Source organism: Puma concolor, chromosome C2 (genome assembly GCF_028749965.1).
Source record: "Puma concolor isolate L17-30 chromosome C2, mPumCon1.1.hap2, whole genome shotgun sequence".
NCBI lineage: Eukaryota > Metazoa > Chordata > Mammalia > Carnivora > Felidae > Puma > Puma concolor.
Genome location: NC_141675.1, coordinates 93,067,305 through 93,089,779, shown reverse-complemented (window position 1 = coordinate 93,089,779; position 22,475 = coordinate 93,067,305). Strand labels below are relative to the sequence as shown.

The 22,475-nt window shown below is 33.3% G+C and overlaps 1 protein-coding gene across 7 annotated transcripts in view; it reads left to right on the top strand.

Annotated features, from left to right (window-relative positions):
* The window catches only part of STXBP5L (syntaxin binding protein 5L), a 403,067-nt gene that overhangs the window by 34,197 nt on the left and 346,395 nt on the right, over positions 1–22,475 (top strand). The gene's annotated exons all lie outside the window — the stretch shown is intronic.

Sequence of the window (22,475 nt, the reverse complement as noted above, 5' to 3'; positions counted from 1 at the left end):
GTCTCTTATGCTTTGGCTGTCTCCCACGCTAACCTCTTTTTTTTTTTTTTCTTCCCCTCCCCCATGGGTTCCTGTTAAGTTTCTCAGGATCCACATAAGAGTGAAAACATATGGTATCTGTCTTTCTCTGTATGGCTTATTTCACTTAGCATCACACTCTCCAGTTCTATCCACGTTGCTACAAAGGGCCATATTTCATTCTTTCTCATTGCCATGTAGTACTCCATTGTGTACATAAACCACAATTTCTTTTTAAAATACACAAGTAAAATTACTTTTCAAATATTATACTTGGGACTTATCCTTTATATTTCTAAAATTTTAATGTTTGTTTATTTTTGAGAGAGAGAAAGAGGCAGAGTGTGAGCAGGGGACGGGCAGAGAAAGGGAGACACAGAATCTGAAGCAGGCTCCAGGCTCTGAGCTTGTCAGCACAGAGCTCAACATAGGGCTCAAACCCATGAGCTGTGAGATCATGACCTGAGCCGAAGTCGGGTGCCTAACCAACTGAGTCACCTAGGCGCCCCTATATTTCTAAACAGAATTGATGAATTGATGTGTAATTTGTGTGTGTGTGTGTGTGTGTGCGTGTGTGTGTGTGTATTTGTGTATTCTATATTAGGTTTTTGAATCTGAGTTTAATCTACTTTTCTCTATCTGAAATAAAGTGCCTTGTTCCTGAAAGGTTTGAAAAATGCTCATTTGGCTGGGATCAACATTTTTGAAGGAGTGTTTTTTTGAAACAGAAATTTATGGTAATTGTTCAATTTGGATTATTGCTTTTCCTTTAATGAAATTTTTATAATTTATACTTTCAGAGTAAATCCCAAGTTTCATCCAATGTTTCACATTTATTAGTACAGAGTTATGTATGGTTTTTATAATAAAATCTCATTGGTAACAATGACTATATTTCTCAACTTAACATTATGTGTTTATATTTTCTCTTTTTCTGTTTGTTAACTTTTCAAGAAATTTGTCTATTTTATTGGTCTTTTAAAAGAACAGGTTAATGATACTTAACCGTTTAAATTTTTTAATTTTTTGCCTTTCACTAATGCATTCTCTATAACATCTAGTCTTTGGAATTTGAGCTTTTTCTTTTTGTAAGTCTGTATGCTATAAATCATTATAAATGTTACAATAAGACTGGAAAGGAGCACTAGAAGGTATTTCCTATTCCGGGCAGGCAAATTTCATTTATATTTGTAAATCTTACTAATTACATATATAGTACCTCCATATCTTTGTTTTTGGCTTACCAGATTGGTTAATAATGGATAGGTATATTATTCCACACATCTATTGTGTTTCCTCCATTTTTCTTCTTCTTTTTATTACTTTATCTTTCATATTTTAATCTAGTGGTATTTGTTTCAAAGCATTACAGTAGATCTCCATTGTGATATTTAGTTATATAAAATATTAAATGCTATCCCATTTGATGTGTTTTGTTTTGAATTCTGATATTAATAGTGTAATCCCAATTTTCCTTTTGTTCCCATTGCTTTAAATTAATATTTGGTTAGTTTTTACTAGATTTCTGGAGTTTGTTCTAGATGTTCATCTTTGATAATATTATAGTTAGATTTGGTTTTTTAACACAAACTGAATATCTTTTGTTAATATATTCTTAGGTAAAATGTTTAACAATTCCTTTCCTTGGAATTGGAGTCAATCAATATCAGCAGTCTTTTAATATATCCTTTTTGAGATAGTTTTTGCATGTAATTATATTTTCATCCTATAACACAAATTATTACATATTATAATGGACTTTTGCACTGTACTTTTAAAACTTAAAAATATATCTTATCTCTCATTGCATGCTCTTCCCTACTCTTTCTATGAGTTGCATAGTATTCAATTGTATGGTTGTGCCATAATTTATTTTACTGGTCTCCTATAGATGGACATTTAAATTTTAAAAGGCCTTTATTATTACATGCTGTAATAAGCTTCCTGGAAATGGAATTGCTTAATCAAAGGAGATGAATATTTTAAATTAGTACCTTTGTATTGAAACATATCTATATTGTTTTAATTAATATATTCTTTTCTTTTTGAATTTTATGTTTTTAACAGCTTTATTGAGATATAATTCACAACCATACAGTTCACCTATTTGAAATGTCAATTCAAAGAGTTGTACCTCCATTGTCACAATCAATTGAAGAGCATTTCATCATGTTAAAAAGATAGCTGTCACTCTTTAATCTTCTCATCCCACCCTTCCAGTATAGGAAACCAGTAATCTATTTTCTATCTCTATAGATTTGTCTATTCTGGACATTTAATGAAATAACATTATACAATATATGGACTTTTGTGACATATTCATTTTTAATGCTTTTTGTTTGTTTTCTTTTTCTTGATTTTTGTTATATAGGTTGTATTTTCTTTCCCTTTCTCAGTGTTGAATGTGGTGTGTGTGTGTGTGTGTGTGTGTATGTATGTGTATGTGTGTATACATAGGTAAACATATGCATAGAAACAATAAAGGAATTGCATGCGTGTGTGTATGTGTATATGTGTGTGTATATATATGTGTGTGTGTGTGTGTGTGTATAATTTTGTGCCTAATATGTGGTCTGCTCTGGAGAATGTTCCATGTGCACTTGGAAAGAATGTGTATTCTGCTGTTTTAGGATGGAATGTTCTGAATATATCTGTTAAATACATCTAGTCCAATGTGTCATTCAAAGCCAATTTCCTTGTTGATCTTCTGTTTTGGTGATCTATCTATTGATATAAGTGGGGTGTTAAAGGCCCCTACTATTGTATTACAATCGATTAGTTCCTTTATGTTTTTTATTAACGGTTTTGTGTATTTGGGTGCTTTAATGTTGGGTGCATAAATATTTACAATTGTTACATCTTCTTTTTGTATTGTCCTCTTTATGATTATATATTGTCCTTTGTCTCTTGTTACAGTTTTTGTTTTAAAGTCAATTTGTCTGATATAAGTATTGCTACCCCTGCTTTCTTTTGACATCCATTTGCATGATAGATGCTTCTCCATCCCCTCACTTTCAACCTGCATGTGTCTTTAGGTCTGAAATGAGTGCCTTGTAGGCAGCATAAGATGGGTCTTGTTTTTCTTATCCATTATGTCACCCCATGATTTTTGATTGTAGTATTTAGCCCATTTACATTCAAAGTAAATCAATAGGTATGTATTTATTGTCATTTTGTTATTTGTTTTATCGTTGTTTTTGTGGATCTTCTTTATTCCTTTCTTCCCTTTCTCTCTTCTGTCACCATAAGTTTGCTTTTGATAGTGACCTACTTGGATCCCTTTGTCTTTATTTTTTGTGTATCTGTTACTATTTTTTTACTTTCTAGTTTCCACTAGGTGTGTATATATACATATAATGTATGATATTTACATATAGCAGTCTGTAGTACATTAATAGTTTCTTACTCTTACTTATGGTCTTTCCTTTCCACCCACAGTCCCTTTTAACATTTCTTGTAGGGCTGATTTAGTGGTCATGAATTCTTTTAACTTTTTTTTTTTTGGTCTGGAAAACCCATTGTCTCTCTTTCTGTTGCTAGATAGAGTATCTTGACTGCAGACTTTTCCCTTTTAGCACTTTGAGTATATCATGCCACTTTCATCTGGCTTGCAAAATTTCTGGTGAAAAATATGCTGGTTGCTTTATGGGGTTTCCTTTGTATGTAACTGTCTTCTTTTAAAATTTTTGTTTTAAAATTTTTCTCATCACTACTTTTTGCCATTTTAATTACTATGTGTCTTGGTGTGGACTTCCTTGGGTTAATTTGTTGCAAGTTATCTGTGCCTCCTGGATCTGGATTTCTGTTTCCTTCCTCAGATTAGGGAAGTTTTCAGCTTTTATTTGTTCCAATAAATTTTCTGCCCCCTTTTCTATCTCTCCTTATAGGAACCCTATATTGTGAATGTTATTATGTTTGATGGTGTCACTGAGTTCCCTAAGTCTATTCTCATTTTGTATAATTTTTCTTCCTCTCACCTTCTCAGCTTGATTACTTTCCATTACTCTGTCCTCCAGGTCACTGATTCATTCTTCTCCTTCCTCCAGCCTGATATTTATTCTGTCTAGTGTAGTTTTTGATTTCATTTACTGTGTTCTTCATCTCTGATTCTTCCCTCTTCATCTTGTAAATGATATTATGTACAACACTTTCTAAGCTCTTTGTATCTAGGAATGTCTTTCTGTAGTCCTAATACATAAATAAAAAACTAGATGGTTAAAAATTCCTCATTATAGTTTTCCCCTTAAAATCTGTGTTGTTCCATTTTCTTTTCAAATGTTTTGAGTAGCCAAACTTCAAGACCAACCTAAGGCTTCACATAAAGTAAGGACTACTGTATCCTTTGAATTGCTTGATAATAAGATAAACCTATTGGTAACCGATCTTTCCCTCTTGGAGATGTAATAGTCTTTTTATATGATAAAATACATAAGAAGTCTTGTGGTATAGAAATACATTTACCTGAGCATTTTCAGAATTTATGTGACCAATGTCAAACTTTGCCACAAATTTTCAAACTTATGTGATTCATGTGGATGGTTATGTGAATTTTTTTTAAAGATTTTATTTGTAAGTAATCTCTACATGAAATGTGGGCCTTGAACTCAGAACCCCAAGATCCAAAGTCACATGCTCCACCTATTCTGAATCATCTAGGCATCTTTCTATGAACTTTTTGATGTAACACCACTTATCCATAGTCTTCTAGGGAGTATACTTTGAGAAATTTTATGATTTAGTGTATTTCCCCCATAATTAAGTAACCTCCTTATGCAGTACATTATTGAGTATGTGAATACATACATTGAATTCAAGATTATTCTACTTGACTAGGGCAACTGAGATGCAAATTGAAGACTTCCAAATCTTGGGAAATCATTGAATCTCTTGGAAATAATTTGAAATCATCACAAGATTTTAGACTTGGAAGAGAATTTAGAGATAAGTCAAATGGGTGTCTTTTTAAGGTGCAGAAGCCACACTACTGTGTGCTACTGTCACACTCAGAAAAATTAGTACTAATTCCTAAACATTATTTAATATCTAATCCTTGTTCAGTTTTCCCTGATTATCTCAATGTCCCATTGCGTTTCTATAATAGATTTGTTTGAATAATGATACAAGGCCATGCACTCTATTTCTTTGCACATGTTCCATAAGATTCTTTTAATTTATACTAGTTCCCCTTCCTTTTCCTTCCATGCTATTAATAGTTGAAGAAACTAGGTCATTTGTCTTATATAATTTTTCAATTGTGTGTTTGGCTACTTTCTCAACTGAGTGCTAATATCCTTCCTCAAGCTTTTTAAAAATGGGGTGGGGGTGGCTTAAGAAGGAAATCATGGTATAAATTACCCATTTGCCTTGATCTATACTCTTGGTTCTAGGATATTTTATATTCATGATGGAGACATTCTTTGCAATTATAATGATGATGACTTTTAAGTCATGATTTGGCTTTGCTCTTCAGTGTCTGTCCAAAGCATCTCTTTCTAGAGTCAGGCAAAGGGATCAAGTCCAGTCTAAAAGTGTCCGTTGAATTAGCATGATGGTCACTGTAATAGCTTTAGTATATGATCAGTGTTTATTTAGTCTTATAATTCTATTCCATTCCATATAATATAAATGTTACCTGCTCTGTTCCTAGTCCTAAAGTTGTTACACAAAAAATGAAGGATTCTTTTTCATTGGCTTATTCTACTCCTAAGAATAATTTATTTAGAAGCAGAGGCCTAATTATTATCAACTCATCTGCTTTATCTAACCTAGGGAAAGACAGTTGAATAAAGTAGAACATAAGCTATTCTTACCAGTAATGATCTGTTCAAGTAATGCCTTTCAGTCATTCCACAGAACTTAACTTGGCATTTCAATATTTTTTTTCCATTTTTTCCATGTTTCATCACACACACAAACATAAACATACCTACAGGCCTCATTAACTAGACTAGATCATTAGACTATCAGGAAGAGAAGGTCTAAACATAGAGAAAAGTAGGTTTTAAGAACTGGATGAAAGCAAGGATAGTAAAAATGAATGCTATAATGTTTATTATTTTCTAAGTATATATTTTAATGTTTATTTTTGAGAGAGAAAGTTTGTGAGGGAGGGGCAGAGAGTGAGGGAGACAGAGGATCTGAAGCAGACACTGTTCTAACAGCAGAGAGCCTGATGCAGGGCTCAAACCCACGAACTGTGAGATTATGATCTGAGCTGAAGTTGGACGCTTAACCAACTGAGCCACCCAGGCACCCTGGTATAATTTTTCATATCATATTTAAATAATAAAAGAAGAAAATTGTAATAATAGTTAACATTTATTGAGCACTTAGTTTTGGTTAGGCAATGAGAAGAGCAATTTAGAATTATCTCTTTTGATTGTCATCATAACAATACTGTGAAGTAAAAACTATTCTTATTTTTGTAAATCAGATTTAAAAAATTGAGGTTTAGGAAGATTATATAGTTTGCCTAAAGTCACATAACTAATAAGTGTAGAGTTGTGATTTAAAATCAGATCTGTTTAATTTGAGAACTTAAGCTCTAAACCAGGTCAAATTTTCCAGTTTTTGTAATTTGTCTCACTACTGCGAAGTCATTTATTACTAGTAGTTCTGACTCTTAATTTCTGCTTCTTTATCTGAAAATAGCCTCCAACCACTTAAATACTTGTTTCTTTCAGACTCTCTTGGGTCTTTTCAGACAGATTTGCCTAGTAGCAAAGGCAGACCTGTCTGTAAAATTAGGCAGTTCTATCTACAAAATCTTATTATTGCCAAACTTTTCTCCTTTCCTTTCCTTTCCTTTCCTTTCCTTTCCTTTCCTTTCCTTTCCTTTCCTTTCCTTTCCTTTCCCTGTTTCTTTCTTGCTTCTTCCTCCCTCCCTCCCTTCCTTCCTTCTTTCTTTCCTCCCTCTTTTTTTCCTTTCCTTTTTTTTTTTTGATGCCACAAATAATCATTTATTCTGTTTATGATTCTGTGAGTTAGCTGGGAAAGTTTTCTGGTCTGGACCCACAAGCTGACCACAGACACAGACTTGGCTCTATCCCATGTCTAGGATCAGCTGGTGGGTTGGCTGGCAGCTGTGATCATGTAGAATGATCTAGGATGGCCTCACTCATGTCTGGTGGTTTGTGCTGGCTGTTAGCTGTGATACCTTGGTTTTTCTTGCTGTGGCTGCTCCATCTTCCAGTAGGCCAGCTTGGGCTTGAATTACATGATGATCTTAAGATTCCAAGAACAGCAAAAGATCAATCTCCAGTGCATAGCACTTTTCAAATTGTTGGAAAATGTGTGTTAATGTCCTATTGGTTAAAGAAAATCACACAGTTAAGATGGAGGTGGGTATATAGACTCTACCTGTTGGCTGGAGAGATAGAATTTCTGCCCATTTTGCCATCTATCACAGAACCCCAGGATGGGAAGGAAGCACACTGGGCTTTTGAAACATTTTAGCCAGGACTTAGAACTCAATTAAACATCAAGACTTAGTATGATGTGACTGAAAATCTAAAATTATTTTTCTGAATAGTTATTTCATTTCCTCAATTCTAATTATTGAATAATTAATTCCTTCCCTAATGGTTTTTGATTGTTTTAAATCAAATATTACATTCAATCAAAAAATCATATATTAAAATGACCCCAAACCTTATCTTCAGTTGGCTTTGGAGATGTCAATTCTATTTTGTTCATCTGTGTCTATTCTTACCCCAGTACCCCATGGTACCCCAGTACCATACTGATTTATTTATTTATAATATGTTATTATAGAACATATTTATTAAGTGGTAGGCCTAGGTTTTCTTATTACACTTTTTAAAAGTGTATATATTTTTTTAAAAAATTTATTTATTTTTGAGAGAGAAAGAGTGCACGTGGGGGAGGGACAGAGAGAAAGGGAGAGAGAGAATCCCACGCAGTCTCCACGCTCAGCATGACCCTGGCATGGGATTGATCTCATGACCATTTGGGGTTTTTTTATAGTTCCATATGAATTTTACGGTTATTTTTCTATTTTTATGAAAAATGCCATTGGCATTTTGATGGGGAATTTCCTTGAATATGTTGATTGTTTTTATGGAATGAAAATTTAAATGGCATTATTTCTTCCAGTTCGTGGACACAAGATATCTTAGCATTTGTTTGTGCCTTTGATTTCTTTCATCAATGTTTTAAGAAAACTACAAACCAGTATCCCTGGTGGACATAGAGTCAAAAGTCATTAACAAAATAATGGCAAGTTGAACTTAACAGTACATTAAAAGGATTATACACCATGAGCAAGTAAGATTTATCCCTGGGATGCAAGGATGGTCAACATACACAAAATAATAAATGAGATATAAACATTAACAAGATGAAAAATAAAAATTATATGATCATTTCAATAGATGCAAGAAGTATTAGAAAAAATTCAGTATCCTTTTGTGATAAAAACTCAAAAATTAGGTATGGAAGGAATGTACCTCAACATAATATAAACCATATGTAATAAGCCAAAGATAACGTTATACTCAGTGGTGAAAAGCTGAAGAAAGCACTCTAAGATTAAAAGAAGACAAGGGTGTCTACTCTTGCCACTTCTAGTCAACATAGTACTGGCAGTCATAGCCAAAGCAGTTAGGCAAGAAAAAGAAATAAAAGGCATCCCAGTTGAAAGGGAGGAGCAAAATTAATTGTTTCTATTTGCAGATGATATGATCTTACACATAGAAAACCCTGAAGACTCTACTAAAAACTGTTAAATAAATTCAGTAAAGTTGCAGAATATAAAAATAAATATCTAAAAATCAGTTGCATTTCTTTACACTAACGAAAAGCTATCCAAAAAATATATTAAAAACACAATTCCAGTTAAAATAACAGAAATAATAAAATATTTAGGAATAAATTTAATCAAAGAAGTGAAAGGTCTGCACACTAAAGGGTTCTTGAGGTTTATTTTTCTATAGCTTTATGCTACTAATACCCAAAGAATTGGGGATAATAAGTATTTCAAGTATCTCTCTCTCTCTTTTTTTAAAGTTTAATTCAAATATCTTTAAATATCACCTTTGGGATTAGTGTTTTCCAGCATGAAAAATACCTCCAGTAGATAAGGTTGGTCTTTAGCTTCTAGTCTTCTCTTTTTCAACTTTTTCCTTCTATTATACTGACACCTTCTTCCCCTTTAGGAATAAAAGCACTGCTACTCATTACAATTGTCCCACTGTGAAAAGATATTTAAGTCAATGTATTATTTTATAAAATACCTCTCCCAGCTATTGTCTTTCTCAAGTTTTTGTTTTCTGACTCTTTGTCACTGTTATAAAACTATTTGTTGTCCTTCTGAGAATTGAATTTGGGTCAACAGACTAAAATAATGGAAATTTGGTGAGTATATGGAGCCAAAACATTTATATTTCTCCTGACTGTGGAAAGTAGAATTCTTAGAGACAGAATAAATAGCTCACATTTTGCTCCTTCAAGTGCCTTCCTGCTTCTCAGTTATTGCCTTATGGACTTTTGAGGCCTATTACCAACAACAACTTGACATGGAGGTGGCCCTAACAAAGCATAGGGCCATTAACCTGTCATTTTTTTCTTTTGTAATCTCTGCCAATCTTTTCTTTTCTCTCTGAGCATAGACCTTATCTCCCATTCTTTTTTTTTTTGTTTTGTTTTTAATGTTTATTTATTTATTTTGACAGAGAGAGAGAGAGAGAGAGAGAGAGAGAGAGAGAATGCCTGTGCATGTGAGTTGGGGAGGGGTAGAGAGAGGGAAAGAGAGAATCCCAAGCAGGCTCTGCACTGTCATCCCAGAGCCTGATGGGGAGCTCAATCCCACGAACCGTAAGATCATGACCTGAGCTAAAATAGCAGTCGGATGCTTAACCAACTGAGCCACCCAGGCACTCTTCCCATTCTTAATCATAAATTTCTGAGTTCTTGTGTCCATTTTTACTGTATCCTGAACAACTATACTTTTGCCATCATCCATGGTCTCATTTTTTCTTGCCCTATATTTGCAAAATGAACTGTTTTTGCACATTCCAGGAAAATTAATAAATTAATGCTTTTGATCTTTATAAGTACCTTGAATTATAAAGCCATAAGATCTGTAAAGCCTTGTGTTGATCAGTTTTTTCTTAGCCTAACTTTCTAGAATGGCCCTGGGGAGAAGGAGGTAAAAAAGTATTTTACTGGTCTGTAATGTCATTTTTTTTTTCCATACTCTGTGACTCAGAGATGAGAGATAACTACTGCTTCTCCTTTTTTGATAAAATCTTACTGTTTTCTAATTGAAGCATGAGGAGGCATAAGGATCACTTGATCTTACTCATACCACTTAGTAAAGTTAGGAGAAGCTTTTGGTTACTGGTTATTGTCTTTGTGGCTGCTCTAACTCAGTGACTGATCTTGATTCTACCCTAATTTGAAGCTTTATTATTTCTTATAATCCTTGAGAAACTTAACAGAAGACAATGGGGGAAAGGAAGGGGAAAAATAGTTAAAATCAGAGATGGGAGGAGGCAAAAAATAAGAGACTCTTAAATACAGAGAACAAACTGAGGATTGATAGGCGGGTGGGGGAGAGGGGAAAATGGGTGATGCGCATTGAGGAAGGCACTTGCTGGGATGAGCACTGGGTATTGTATGTAAGCAATGAATCTCAGGAATCTACCCCCAAAACCAAGAGCACACAGTATACACTGTATGTTAGCCAATTTGACAATAAATTATATTTTATAAATAAATTTTAAAAATTCATATCGTGAAAATCAGGAGGTTATATTCTTTCATCTTGAGAGAAGATTAGAGTACTGAAAGGTTACATAGCTCTCACTTCCAAAGCTATCAAACTGTGTATTCACTAGTTTGGTGACCTTAGACAAGTTGATTAAATTTACTAAGGCTTAACTGCATCTGTAATGACTCCACCTATCTCATGGGGGTATAGAAATAAATGTATATTAAATGAAATAATCCATGTAAAGTGTTTTTCATTGTACCTTGTACATAGTGAAAAAATGGTGGTGACAGCAGCCTTGGAGACAATGATTATATGTCTATAGTCTTCATTTTTTGTTTCAATGTAGCAAGAGGAAAACTGTCATTTTCCAGTTCTTCACAACTGACAGTAAATAGACTGTGAAAGACATTGCAAAATGCTGTTTCTGCAAGTAGATTGTAAATATAGATCTTATTTTATTTGTAATGGAGGTTCAAAATGTCCACCCTCCCTATTACTGGAGATTTAAGAAGTTGGCATCTGAAGAAGAGAGGTGGCCCTCAAATACTTAAGGGCTATTTATACTTATAGAAATAACAATAGTACCAGATATCTCAGTGGACTGTTTGACATGCAAGTATGTAGCTCACAAGGGAATCAAACTAAATAAACATTGAATCATCTTTAATAGTCTAACACCATAACTAGTTAGATAATTAGTCCTTTTGAATCAGGGAACATAACGCTATTATTTGTTTCTTTTAAGGAATATATTCTTAGTGAGAAATGCAGAACTACCTGTCATGTGTTTTTAGGTCTTCCATGGTTTCTAATGCAAGTATTTATATTAGGAGTATAATGGAATTGAAAAGGACCTTGACATAATTTAGTTCATTCTCTTTATTTTGTAGATGAAGAAATTGAGAGCTTAAGTAATATGTCCAGGTTAGATGGTGACAGAGCTGAGACCTGAACTAGCTCTCCTGATTCCTAGCACAATATTCATTATTCTGTGTCATGCTGCTATAATTTTGCTTCACAAGATTTTTCTTTTCGTTTAAAAGTGATTTTTATTTTGGAATGCCTGCTGGCTCAATCAGTGGTGCATGTGACCCTTGATCTCGGGGTTGTAAGTTTAAGCCCTATGTTGGGTGTAGAGAGATTAATTAAAATCTTAAAATGTGATTTTTATTTTGCTCCATGGCCAAATTATTTTTCTGTGACTACTAATTTTAATATTTATTTTATATCAGTGAGAAAAGATCTTTATATTCACAGAAATTTGTTATATGTATAGACATATAAAATAGATACAATAAAGGATGTACATATTTCTTTCAAGCATGATACAGAATTAATGTGCAATGTATTGAGATGATAAATAAATTAGGAATAGAGGCTAGTGTAGCCAGAAAGAAAATAAATGTTTCCGATAGGTAGACAGGTTTAAGTAGAAGTACTGAGATAGTAAGAAAGATGGAATGGAAGTGATGACAAGGAAAGATACTTTGAGTGAACAAAGAAAATGGCAAATTGGAGTTCTGAAAGAGGTCTAGAAGTGTATGATGATGAGGCTGTGTTCATTTGAGGCTGATGATATTAATTGGTGGTGGTCAGATGAGTTGAAATTGAAGGAAGAATGATGTACTCAAGTTGTATGTTAGATTGAAGCAAGGATATTAAAGACATAAGGCTGTTAATAGGGTTCTGAGTAGAGAGAAAAATGTATTAGCCAGATGATAAAATCACCTAAGAAGATAAAATTGAGTCCTAGGGATGGAAAGAAAAAAACAAAACAAAACAAAACAGTTGAAGAACTCTGAAGAGAACAATCTGGCCACATTAAAGACTGTTCTATCCTTTAGCTCTGTGTCCTTACTGAATAATAAAGATGATAGAATTGGATACCCTTTGGGGTATACCCATGCTTGGTGCATGTTATTAGTGTGCTAGTATTCATATTACTTTTGTCAGTACATATTTGTGTATATATCTCTATACTTTTCACTAGTGAGAATTGGAGCTGTTCATAGATTATATGGTGTATTTTTTGAGGGTCTATTTTAACATACCTACATGACAGTATGAGAGAAGGTGATAGTATGAGGATAATGAGATAATATTAGAGAAAGTAAATGCATTTAATTTGAACTTGATTTCCACATATTTTGAAAGGACACTTTTCTGTGAAGTTTAAGAACCACAAACTTATAAGCTGTTTATAGTTAAGCTCAGTGTATAAAGCATATTTATATGCATTATCTCAACTATCAACATGCATTGATAAGATTAACAATCAGACTATAGAATCAAAGTTACTATATGTATTAAACTGTTGCAATAAAAGTCAGTAGTTTTTTGAATGCCTATAAGTCTCTTAAGCTTGAAACAACAGAATCTCTGAATTCAAGTGGTTTGTTATATAATATGATAGGAAGAAACACAATTAGGTGGTAAAGAATAACATACTTTTACATTAGACTTAGTGATCCCCTAGTATCTATAACATATTAACTAAATAATTGTATGCATTAAAGATATTATCCAAATGTGGGTACGTGTTCTGTTCTAATGCCTTAGCATTATATAACTCAGTTGCATATAGTTACAATAATCACTAAGGTGCTCAGAGGGAAAAGGGTGAGAATGATAGCTTTTGAACTTAAAAATAAATTTCAAATGTGCTTTCATTACTATTAAAGTTGAGAGAGTTCATTATTCTAGATAAGCATTCTATTTCAATATTTACAAAATATTTGGTAATATTCATCTTTATTTAAAATATAAGACAATAGGTTTTGAGGGGAATACTCCTTATATGCATAAATCATATTCATTAACTTAAAAATACCTAAATAATCATAGCACTTAACTAGCTAAGTGAAGGGGACAAATTAAAGGCAGGGTTCCTGCTCATGAAGGAGCTCAGGACTTACTTGGGGAAACCAAAGGGTAAAAATCTTTCTTCAGTAATTTTTAAGAAGTGTTAAACTGTGGTGTTGGTTAGTATTTTAGAAAGCGTTTCATGTAGGAGTAAGGCCTTGACCTTGGATTTGAGAGATAAGTAGATGAATATTTTATTTTTGAAAAATGATAATAATTAGGGCATTTGTTTATCACTTTGTATAGTTTTTCCACTATTAGGTTTTTGTAGATACTTTGAAAAGAGATGCTTTTAGTAGCTTGAATCATAGCACAATGATGAAAAAGTTTTTGAGGTATATAAACAAATAATTGCTTCTTGAATACTAAATTCTCATGGGATTTTGTTGTCAAAGCTACAACACAAACTAATTACATCAGCTCTGTATATCTAATGGAATTCTAACAGTTGTGCTCTAACTTCTGTAGTATTGAATAAACGTTGATATATATGAATATAATCCTGCTACTGATCAGATTAAATTCAGTCTAGTGAAAAATATTTTGAATAACCATTTTATATATTAGGAAAGATATTAACCAATGCTGTTGAATAAAACATTTGTTTTTAGACTTTTAACATATTTGACAAACTTCAAATTAACAACTAAAAATATAAATGGTGATTTCCCCCTAATTTTACTGATAATTGGTCATTGCTAATAGAAGTTACTGATTATTGTTTATTTACCTTGTGTCTAGAAAACTTAACACATTTTATTTCGTACCATATTTTATTTCTAAAATATTTTAGTAACCCTTTTTTTCTTAAATTTCCTGTATTTATGTGCATCATTTCAGTTTCCTTTCTTACTGAATTAGCTTACATCAATAAAACAAAGCTGAATAATAATGGACAAAATGGACATTTGTGTCTTCTCCCTGATTTTAATAGGAATGACTATAGCTTTTTGCTGTTTAGTATCGTGTTTGTTGTTATTTTCATTACTCTTAATATTTATCATCTTTAAGTAATTTTCTTCTAATCCTGTTTTACATAAGATGTTTACTTGGATTGACTTTTGAATTTTCTCAAATGCCTTCCCAGAATTTATTGATATAATCATGAGGTTTTATCTTTTAATTTGTTGAGTTAATGAATGTCAATACATATGATATTGAGCTGTTTTTTTGTGGATTTAAATGAGATTAAGCAGTCAAATTCTAAATCTAACAGAGACATACTTTAAAATTTTATTTTCTCTTCCATGCATATGAGAGAAAAGAAAACATACCAATGATCCTCTTCTGGCTTTGTAAAAAACACTCACATGTATTTATATTTTTCTGAAAATGCTATGCCAACTTAAATATCATATCCGGGCAACACATTATTAAGTAAAACAACCAGTCAGAATTACATATACTCCTTAGAAACTCAAGACTATATTCACAAGAGATAGCAGCAATCTATAGAGTACAGACTCCTTTTTAGAAATAACATTTGCAAAGACATTTATATGCTGAAGAATATTATTTGCTTTTCTATATCTGTATGTTGCCAAGGCTTATTTTGTGAGCAGTTAGAAGTGCCTGTAGTTTCAAGACTAAGCCCTGGAAAGTTGAAAATCTAAGTTAAGGAAAGGCAAAGGATGAAATTTATTAGTAACAAATGGAATATGAGGTATATATATTACATATAATATATATATTCAGCACCTATACTTACATTTCTAGAATAAACTTTATTTAGTCATGGCTTTTCATTGTCAGAATATTTTACTGGTTTTAATCTACTAGTATTTTATTTAGTATTTTGTACCTATATTCATAAGTATTTACTTTAAAATGTTTAAAACAATCTGCAATTATATATATTGTGCAATATGATGAGTTTCCTGTGAATCACTATCACAATAAAAATAGAGAACATTTTCATTACTTGTGGTTCTTCATGGCATCCTTTTTCCTCTTTCTGCCTCTGGATCCTGGCAACAGCTGATTTGATTTTTTTGTTACTTGGAATTTTCAAATTTTATATAAATAGTCCCTCCTTTTCTTTCTCTTTCCCTCTCTGTTACTCACTCTCCATCTTTCCCTCCCTCCCTCCCTCACTCACTCTCCTTCCTCAGGTATATATACCTGATGTGTTTAGGTATGTATACCTGATGTGTTCAACATATTGAAAGATGATTTGAGCAATTGGGGAAAGGGTTTGGGGATGAATTAGTGACCAGAACGTAAAAACTAAATAAATGAAACTTAAAAAAGAAGGCAACCTTAGAGAACAAAAACATCTGTGAGGCAAAATAAGAGAGTAATATCAATAAGGTGTTAACACTGATGGTTTTGATTTATTGGAAGTTTGGGTATATGGCAAGGATACTTGTATGTGTAATGAGGGGATGGGTGAAAAAGCGAAAATTGTTTTTCCTGAAAAGTCAGTAAGTAGCAATATAAAAATGTTCTTTTGAGACACATTAGGAAAAATACCAAAATAAATAGCAGAAATATTGACAAGTTGTTCCCTCTGGGAAGTAGGAAATAAGAGAGCTAAGGAGACAAATTATTTATAATTTTCAGAAATCCTTTAGATTTGTCTGATTTGTTAAACTGGGTGCATGATTGAGTGTTATAAAAATAAAACTAAAATAAGAAAAGAAAACAGGATATAAAATTTCAGAATATTAATAAGTAAGCATTCCATTTCTGTTATGTCAACTTCCAAATATCTTATAAAATGGAGGTGTATTAATGCCTTATTCTTCTTTAATTTTAATATCAACTGCCTTTAGATCTTTGAACGTGATAGTTTTCTCATTCTTTCAAGAAATTTAAAAGTCTTACTGAGAACTGGTACCAATACCTCAGTTGCCAATGGCATTCCCAGGAACAGGTACTTTACCATTTAGAGCAATTTTACCTTTTTATCACATTATAATGGGATTTCATAGGAACATGTTAAATTTGTTACCATTATGCTACTTGATGGTGTCATATGCCTATCATAGTCCTCTTACTTAGTCTTTTCCTTCATCCAAGTTGGCAGGAAATTATTAAGCAATACTTTCAGTGGTCCACGATGACATCAAATTTACTTGATAAAGTTTCAACCAAATATTGAAATTGAGGGAATTTTACCACTGGTGAGAGTTGCTCCACAGTTACAATAGTAGTTTGGCTTTTGCTTACCAAAATATATTGTGTCCATGTGAAAGTCCTTTTTTGTAGGAGAGTAACCAGATTTCTTATCTCAAATTATTTAAACTTACTGAACAAATTCTGAGACTGCAGTTAATTTCCAATTTCTGGATTCAAAATCAGGAATGATTTACCTTACTATACCTCTTCTCCAGAGTGTAACATTTATAGACCAAACCAGTCAAATGAACTTAATCAAAATAAACATGTATTATATAATCATAAATCTTTATAAGCAAATTTTTTATCTAGAAGAATTTTTATATAACAAATTTGCACGATTGTAGTATTCTATCTTTTGTAAGCTATGTTATTTTTTCTAGCAAGTTTCTTCTATCTGAAAGTAGAGTGTTCCTATGAAATCTTTCATAAACCTAAATGACATAAAGCAAAGAAGCAACTACTATTAATTTATGTGGAAAAGTTTTTGAGCATTCCCAGACCCAAAATACAACCTCTCCTAGACTTTTCTAATACCTTAGGACACATCTTGGTAACAGATTCACAAAATAAATTGAGATAAAGCACATATGCTCACAGACACAGTTTAAAGCTATGGCAGCTTGATGCTGAGATGCTGAGTGTAGTTCCCAGGGAAGGTGCTTGGTGGTGCCACTCTTGATGCTTGAGGCATGTGCTGCCTCTGTAATGGCCAGCTACAAAACAATCACTCAACTCTATTTTCACTTGTTGCCTTTTTTTGTAAAAGCAAAATCCTTTTTACATTTCTTTTGCTTGGTGAAAACAGGTACTAATGTAGGTCTTTTATAAAAGTAAAGTGGCACACATCAACTTTCAAAAGTATGGGATACCTGTATCTGGGAATTTCTAACAGTCACATCTGTGTCATTAGATGAAATCTGGTACATGATTCTAGGAGTTCTGTGCTCAGATTATGGAAATGATAGCTTTGGCCTATCAGTAGTATATGGAAATGATACATATAGGGATGAATCACCAATATGGTAGTGAGCTGGAGTCCATTTAGTGCAGAATCAAAAGCCATTTAATTTCTTTCATTTTTCACACTAATGACCAATACTAGGCAACATTTCTCATAAATTAACTTGGTGGTCTAATAAATATTTACTTGTTTTTAGGAATGGTTGTGGTTTTTAGGATGCCAGTTAGGATGTAGGCCATAACAATTGTGGCTTACATAAAATCTGCCCAAGTTTAAGCAACCCAGGACTGATTCAATGGCTTTATGTTATCTACAGCCTAACAAGCCTCTTTGTTTTTATGAGAGACCTTTCTATCTTGTTACTCTGCTATCCTTAACCTATGGCTTCTACCTCATGTTCTAAGATGGCTGATCCAAAACCTGCCATTGAGTACATTTTCCAATCAGTAGGAAGGTGAGAAAAAAAAAAAAAGTAGTATTTGCCTTACTTTTAAGGCTTCATATCACTTCTGCTGTCATTCCTTTGTTCAGATTCTAATCTAGCCTGCTGTGGGGGCTCGGAATATAGTGTGAATTGGATTGCTATGTGCTGGGCTCAAAATTTTATTACTATAGAAAAAGGGGAAAAGAAGATATTAAGGAGCAACAGGCAGTCTCTGTCACAGGAGGTTTTAAGGCTGTTTTGAAATATTATAGTAGTATTAAGCTTAGTCCATCAGGCCAAATGTGAATTCTACTTTGTTTCACACTGCTCTCAGTTCCACAATGGTCCTTCTGTGTTCTCATTTATATACTGAGGAAATTGAAATTCAAACTAAACTAAACTAAAGCTAAGATGTTATGCTTAGATTCTGCCAATGGGAGGCACTTAGACTGGATTAGAAGATACAAAGAAAGTAAAAGTCATTTGCTTCTGGTAATAACTCTTGCACTGTCAGCAGTGAATACAGGTTTCTTTCATCTCAAAGGTGGTAGCAGCTTTCTTAACTTAGGGTAATATGACCAATCTTTCCACGTATTCATAACCAGTTCTCTCTGTTATATCTTTCTTTGCTTCAAGTATCTTTTGCTTCAAGAGCTATTGATATGGTTGGCTACCTCACCTCATCCCTTGTAGTAATTTCAAGGGAGAGTGCTATGAAATGAATTGTGTCCCCCTAAAATTCATATTTTGAAACTCTAGCCCCCAGTGTGATGGTATTTGGAGAGGGGACCTTTGGGAGTTAATTAGGGTTAGATGACACCATAAGGGTCATCTTCATGATGGGATTAGTGGTTTTTTTTAAGAATAGAGACTCCCTCCCCGCATCATATGAAGATACAGTGAGAACGTGGCCATCTGCAAGCTAGGAAGGAACTGAATACCTGGTAACTTGATCCTGACTTCCAGCCTCCAGAACTGTGAGAAATAAATATCTTGCTTAAGCCACCAGTGTATGTTATTTTGTTATAGCAGCCTGAACAGACTAATATAGAGAGTGTAACAAAAGAAAACAAACAAAATAACATTAAGAAAAATTCACTTGTGATGAGCACTGGGTGTTATATGTAAGTGATGAATCACTAAATTCTACTTCTGAAACTGATACTACACTATATGTTAACTAACTTGAATTTAAATAAAATCTTGCAAGAAAAAACAAGGAAAAATTATGTATTTAAAAACCTCATTTTCTTATTGATCAGCTTTACTGCCATCTTATTTCACCAACTGAGCATAAACTATAGTATTTCAACAATCCTACCTGGCACTAAAATTGAGAATTTTTTTACCTTGACATGTTTGTTCTAGACTCTGTTCTACATTTTTCTCTTGCCTCATTTATTTTTACTGAATTTATGTCATTCTATTGATAGCCTTCATTCTTTTGAAATCAACCACATACTCCACAGATTTTTCTATTCTGTACATTCCATTAAATGGAATCATATAATATATGACTGGCTTCTTTCATTTAGCATAACGTTTTCAAGGTACATCCTGTGTAGCATGTATGTGTACTTCATTCTTTTTTTATTAATGAGTAATATTCCATTGTATGGATATACTGCATTTCATTTATCCATTCATCAGTTGATGGATATTTGAGTTGTTTGTACTTTTTGGCTATTCTGAATAATGCTGCTATGAACATTTGTATTGAAGTTTTGGGTGCATTTATTTTTCATTGCTCTTAGTTATATACCCAGGAGCAGAATCACTGGGTCATAGGTAACTCTATATTTCACACTTTGAGGACCTGCCAAGCTATTTTCCAAAGATTTTATACATGATTTTATATTCCCACCAGCAAAGTATTAGACCTCCAATTTCTCCACATCTTTGTCAGCATGTGTTGGCATCTATCTTTTTTATTATAGTCATCCTAGTGGCTATACAATTGTATCCTGTTGTGGATGTGATTTACTAATGCTGTTGAGCATGTCATCATGTGCTTATTGCTCATTTGTATATATTCTTTGGATAAGTGACTATTAAGATCCTTTGCCCATTTTTATTATTGAGTTGTGAGAGTCATTTATATACTCTGGATATAAATTCCTTATCAGATACATGACTTGTATGACTTGCAAATATTTTCTCCCATTCTTTGGGTTGTCTTTTTACTTTCTTGATACTGTCCTTTACAGCATAACAGTTTTTAGTTCTCACAAAGTTCAGTTTATCTTTTTAATTTTGTTGCTTGTGTTTTTGATGTCAGATTTAATTGCCTAATCCCAGTTCACTAAGATTTAAGCGTATGTTTTCTTCTAAGATCTTTATAGTTTTGGCTCTTGCATTTAGGTCTGTAATCTATTTTGAGTTAATATTGGAATAAAGTAAGTAAAGGGTTCAACTTAATTCTTTTACATGTGGGTATCAGTTGTTGCAGCCCCATTTGTTGAAAGACTATTCTCTCATTCATTGTTGAATTGTCTTGGAACCCTGATTAAAAATAAATTGACTAAAAATGTGAGGAGTTGTTTATGGAATCTCAGTTCTGTTCCACTGATCTGTCTGTCCTTATGCTAGTATCTCATTGCTCAATTACTGTAGATTTGTGTAAGTTTTGAAAACAGAAAATGTGAATCTTCCAACTTTCTTCTTCAAGATCTTTTGGTATTCTGGATCATTGAATATCCATAGGAATCTTAGGATCAATTTGTTGAACTTTGCAAAAAATGTCAGATGGGATTTTGATAGGGATGGCATTGACTCTGGAGATGAATTTGGGGAGTATTGTCACTTTATCAATATTAAGTCTTTTAATCCATGATATGGGATGGCTTTCCTTTTATTTGTCTTTAATTTTTTTCAACGTTTTGTAGTTATAGCATGTAAGTTTTGCACTTCTCTTCATTTTATTCCTGAGTATTTTATTCATTTGGATGCTATTATAAATGAAATTGTTTTCTTAATTTCATTTTTGGATAGTACATTACTAGTATATAGAAATATTATATTTGTACAACTAATTTTGAAATCTTACTGAACTCCTTTATTCTAATAATTTTTCATGGGCAGCTTTAACAAAATTGGCTCTGAACCCAGGGCCAAGGCTAGCAGGGTTGGAGTGGGCAAATCCCCAGGAGAACTCATGGGCATGGCATACTGCTAGCAGGTTAGTCAGCAAGGGTCTATGCAGCCTTTCCTCTGGCAGGTGACCCTGTGTTTATGCTGGGGTGGGGGCGGGGGATGCTGGGGGGAGGAAAATGATGCCTGCCAGCTCCCTCATTTTCAGAGAAGTAATCTAACACACTCTGAGATCAGCATGAACAGATCTGTCTTCTGTTTGCCCCTTGTGTTGTGTTAATTGCCATTTTTATGTTGCTTCTTTGCCTCTTCTGTCTTTTTAAGGGCAGCAACCTAGCTATCCCTTGCCCTCCTGGCTAGCCCAGTGCTGAGTCAGCTGACTTTTAAAGCTCCAGGCTCCAGGGGAATTCATCCCCTGTGATTTTCAAAGCCAAACATTATGAGGATTATAACGTTATGAGTACCCGCCCCCTACTGTGGTGCTCCCTGGTGCTAGGGCCCATTTCTCTTCCCTGAGTGCATAGCTCCTGCCCTCCTGCAGGCAGCCTCCTTCTGCCTTTCTGTCCTTGCTAACCATTCAGAGATGCAGCTTCTTTTCTATTTTTAGTTGTAGAATTTGTTCTGACTTTATTCAGATCATAAGGGTTTATTTACTTGGATGTGGATGATATCTAGGTGTAAACATGAGATGGTGTGAGCTCAAGGTCTTCCTACTCTACTGTCTTCCCAAGCTCCTTCTAGAATCCCCATTCCCTGACCTATGTGGGTCCTCTATTTCTTTGAAAAGTTATATTTCATGTTGAAATTAATTCCTGTATATTATTGGATATCCTTATGTTAGTTTTATCATCTTTATGATATTATCAACTCTATATTTTTTCTTTTTTTCCATTGTATGACTATGAAAGCTTTCAAACATACAAAGGAATTGAAAAAGTTATATTGTGAACATTCATGTATACACACACCTAACATACATTCTCACCACCTAGATTTGACAGTTATGATTTTGCTATATTTGCTTTATCATATATGTCTATCCATCTGTCTAACCATATTACTTCTTTGGATGCCTTTCGAATTAAATTGCAGGTGTCAGTACACTTTACCTCTTAAAACCTCAGTGTGCATATCATTAACTAGAGTTAAATATTTGTTAATAATACTTTTTTCTTTTTTTGACATTCAGTTTACATACAGAGAAATCATAAACTTTATTGTACAATTTGATGAGTTTTGACCAATGTATACACTTGTGTAAT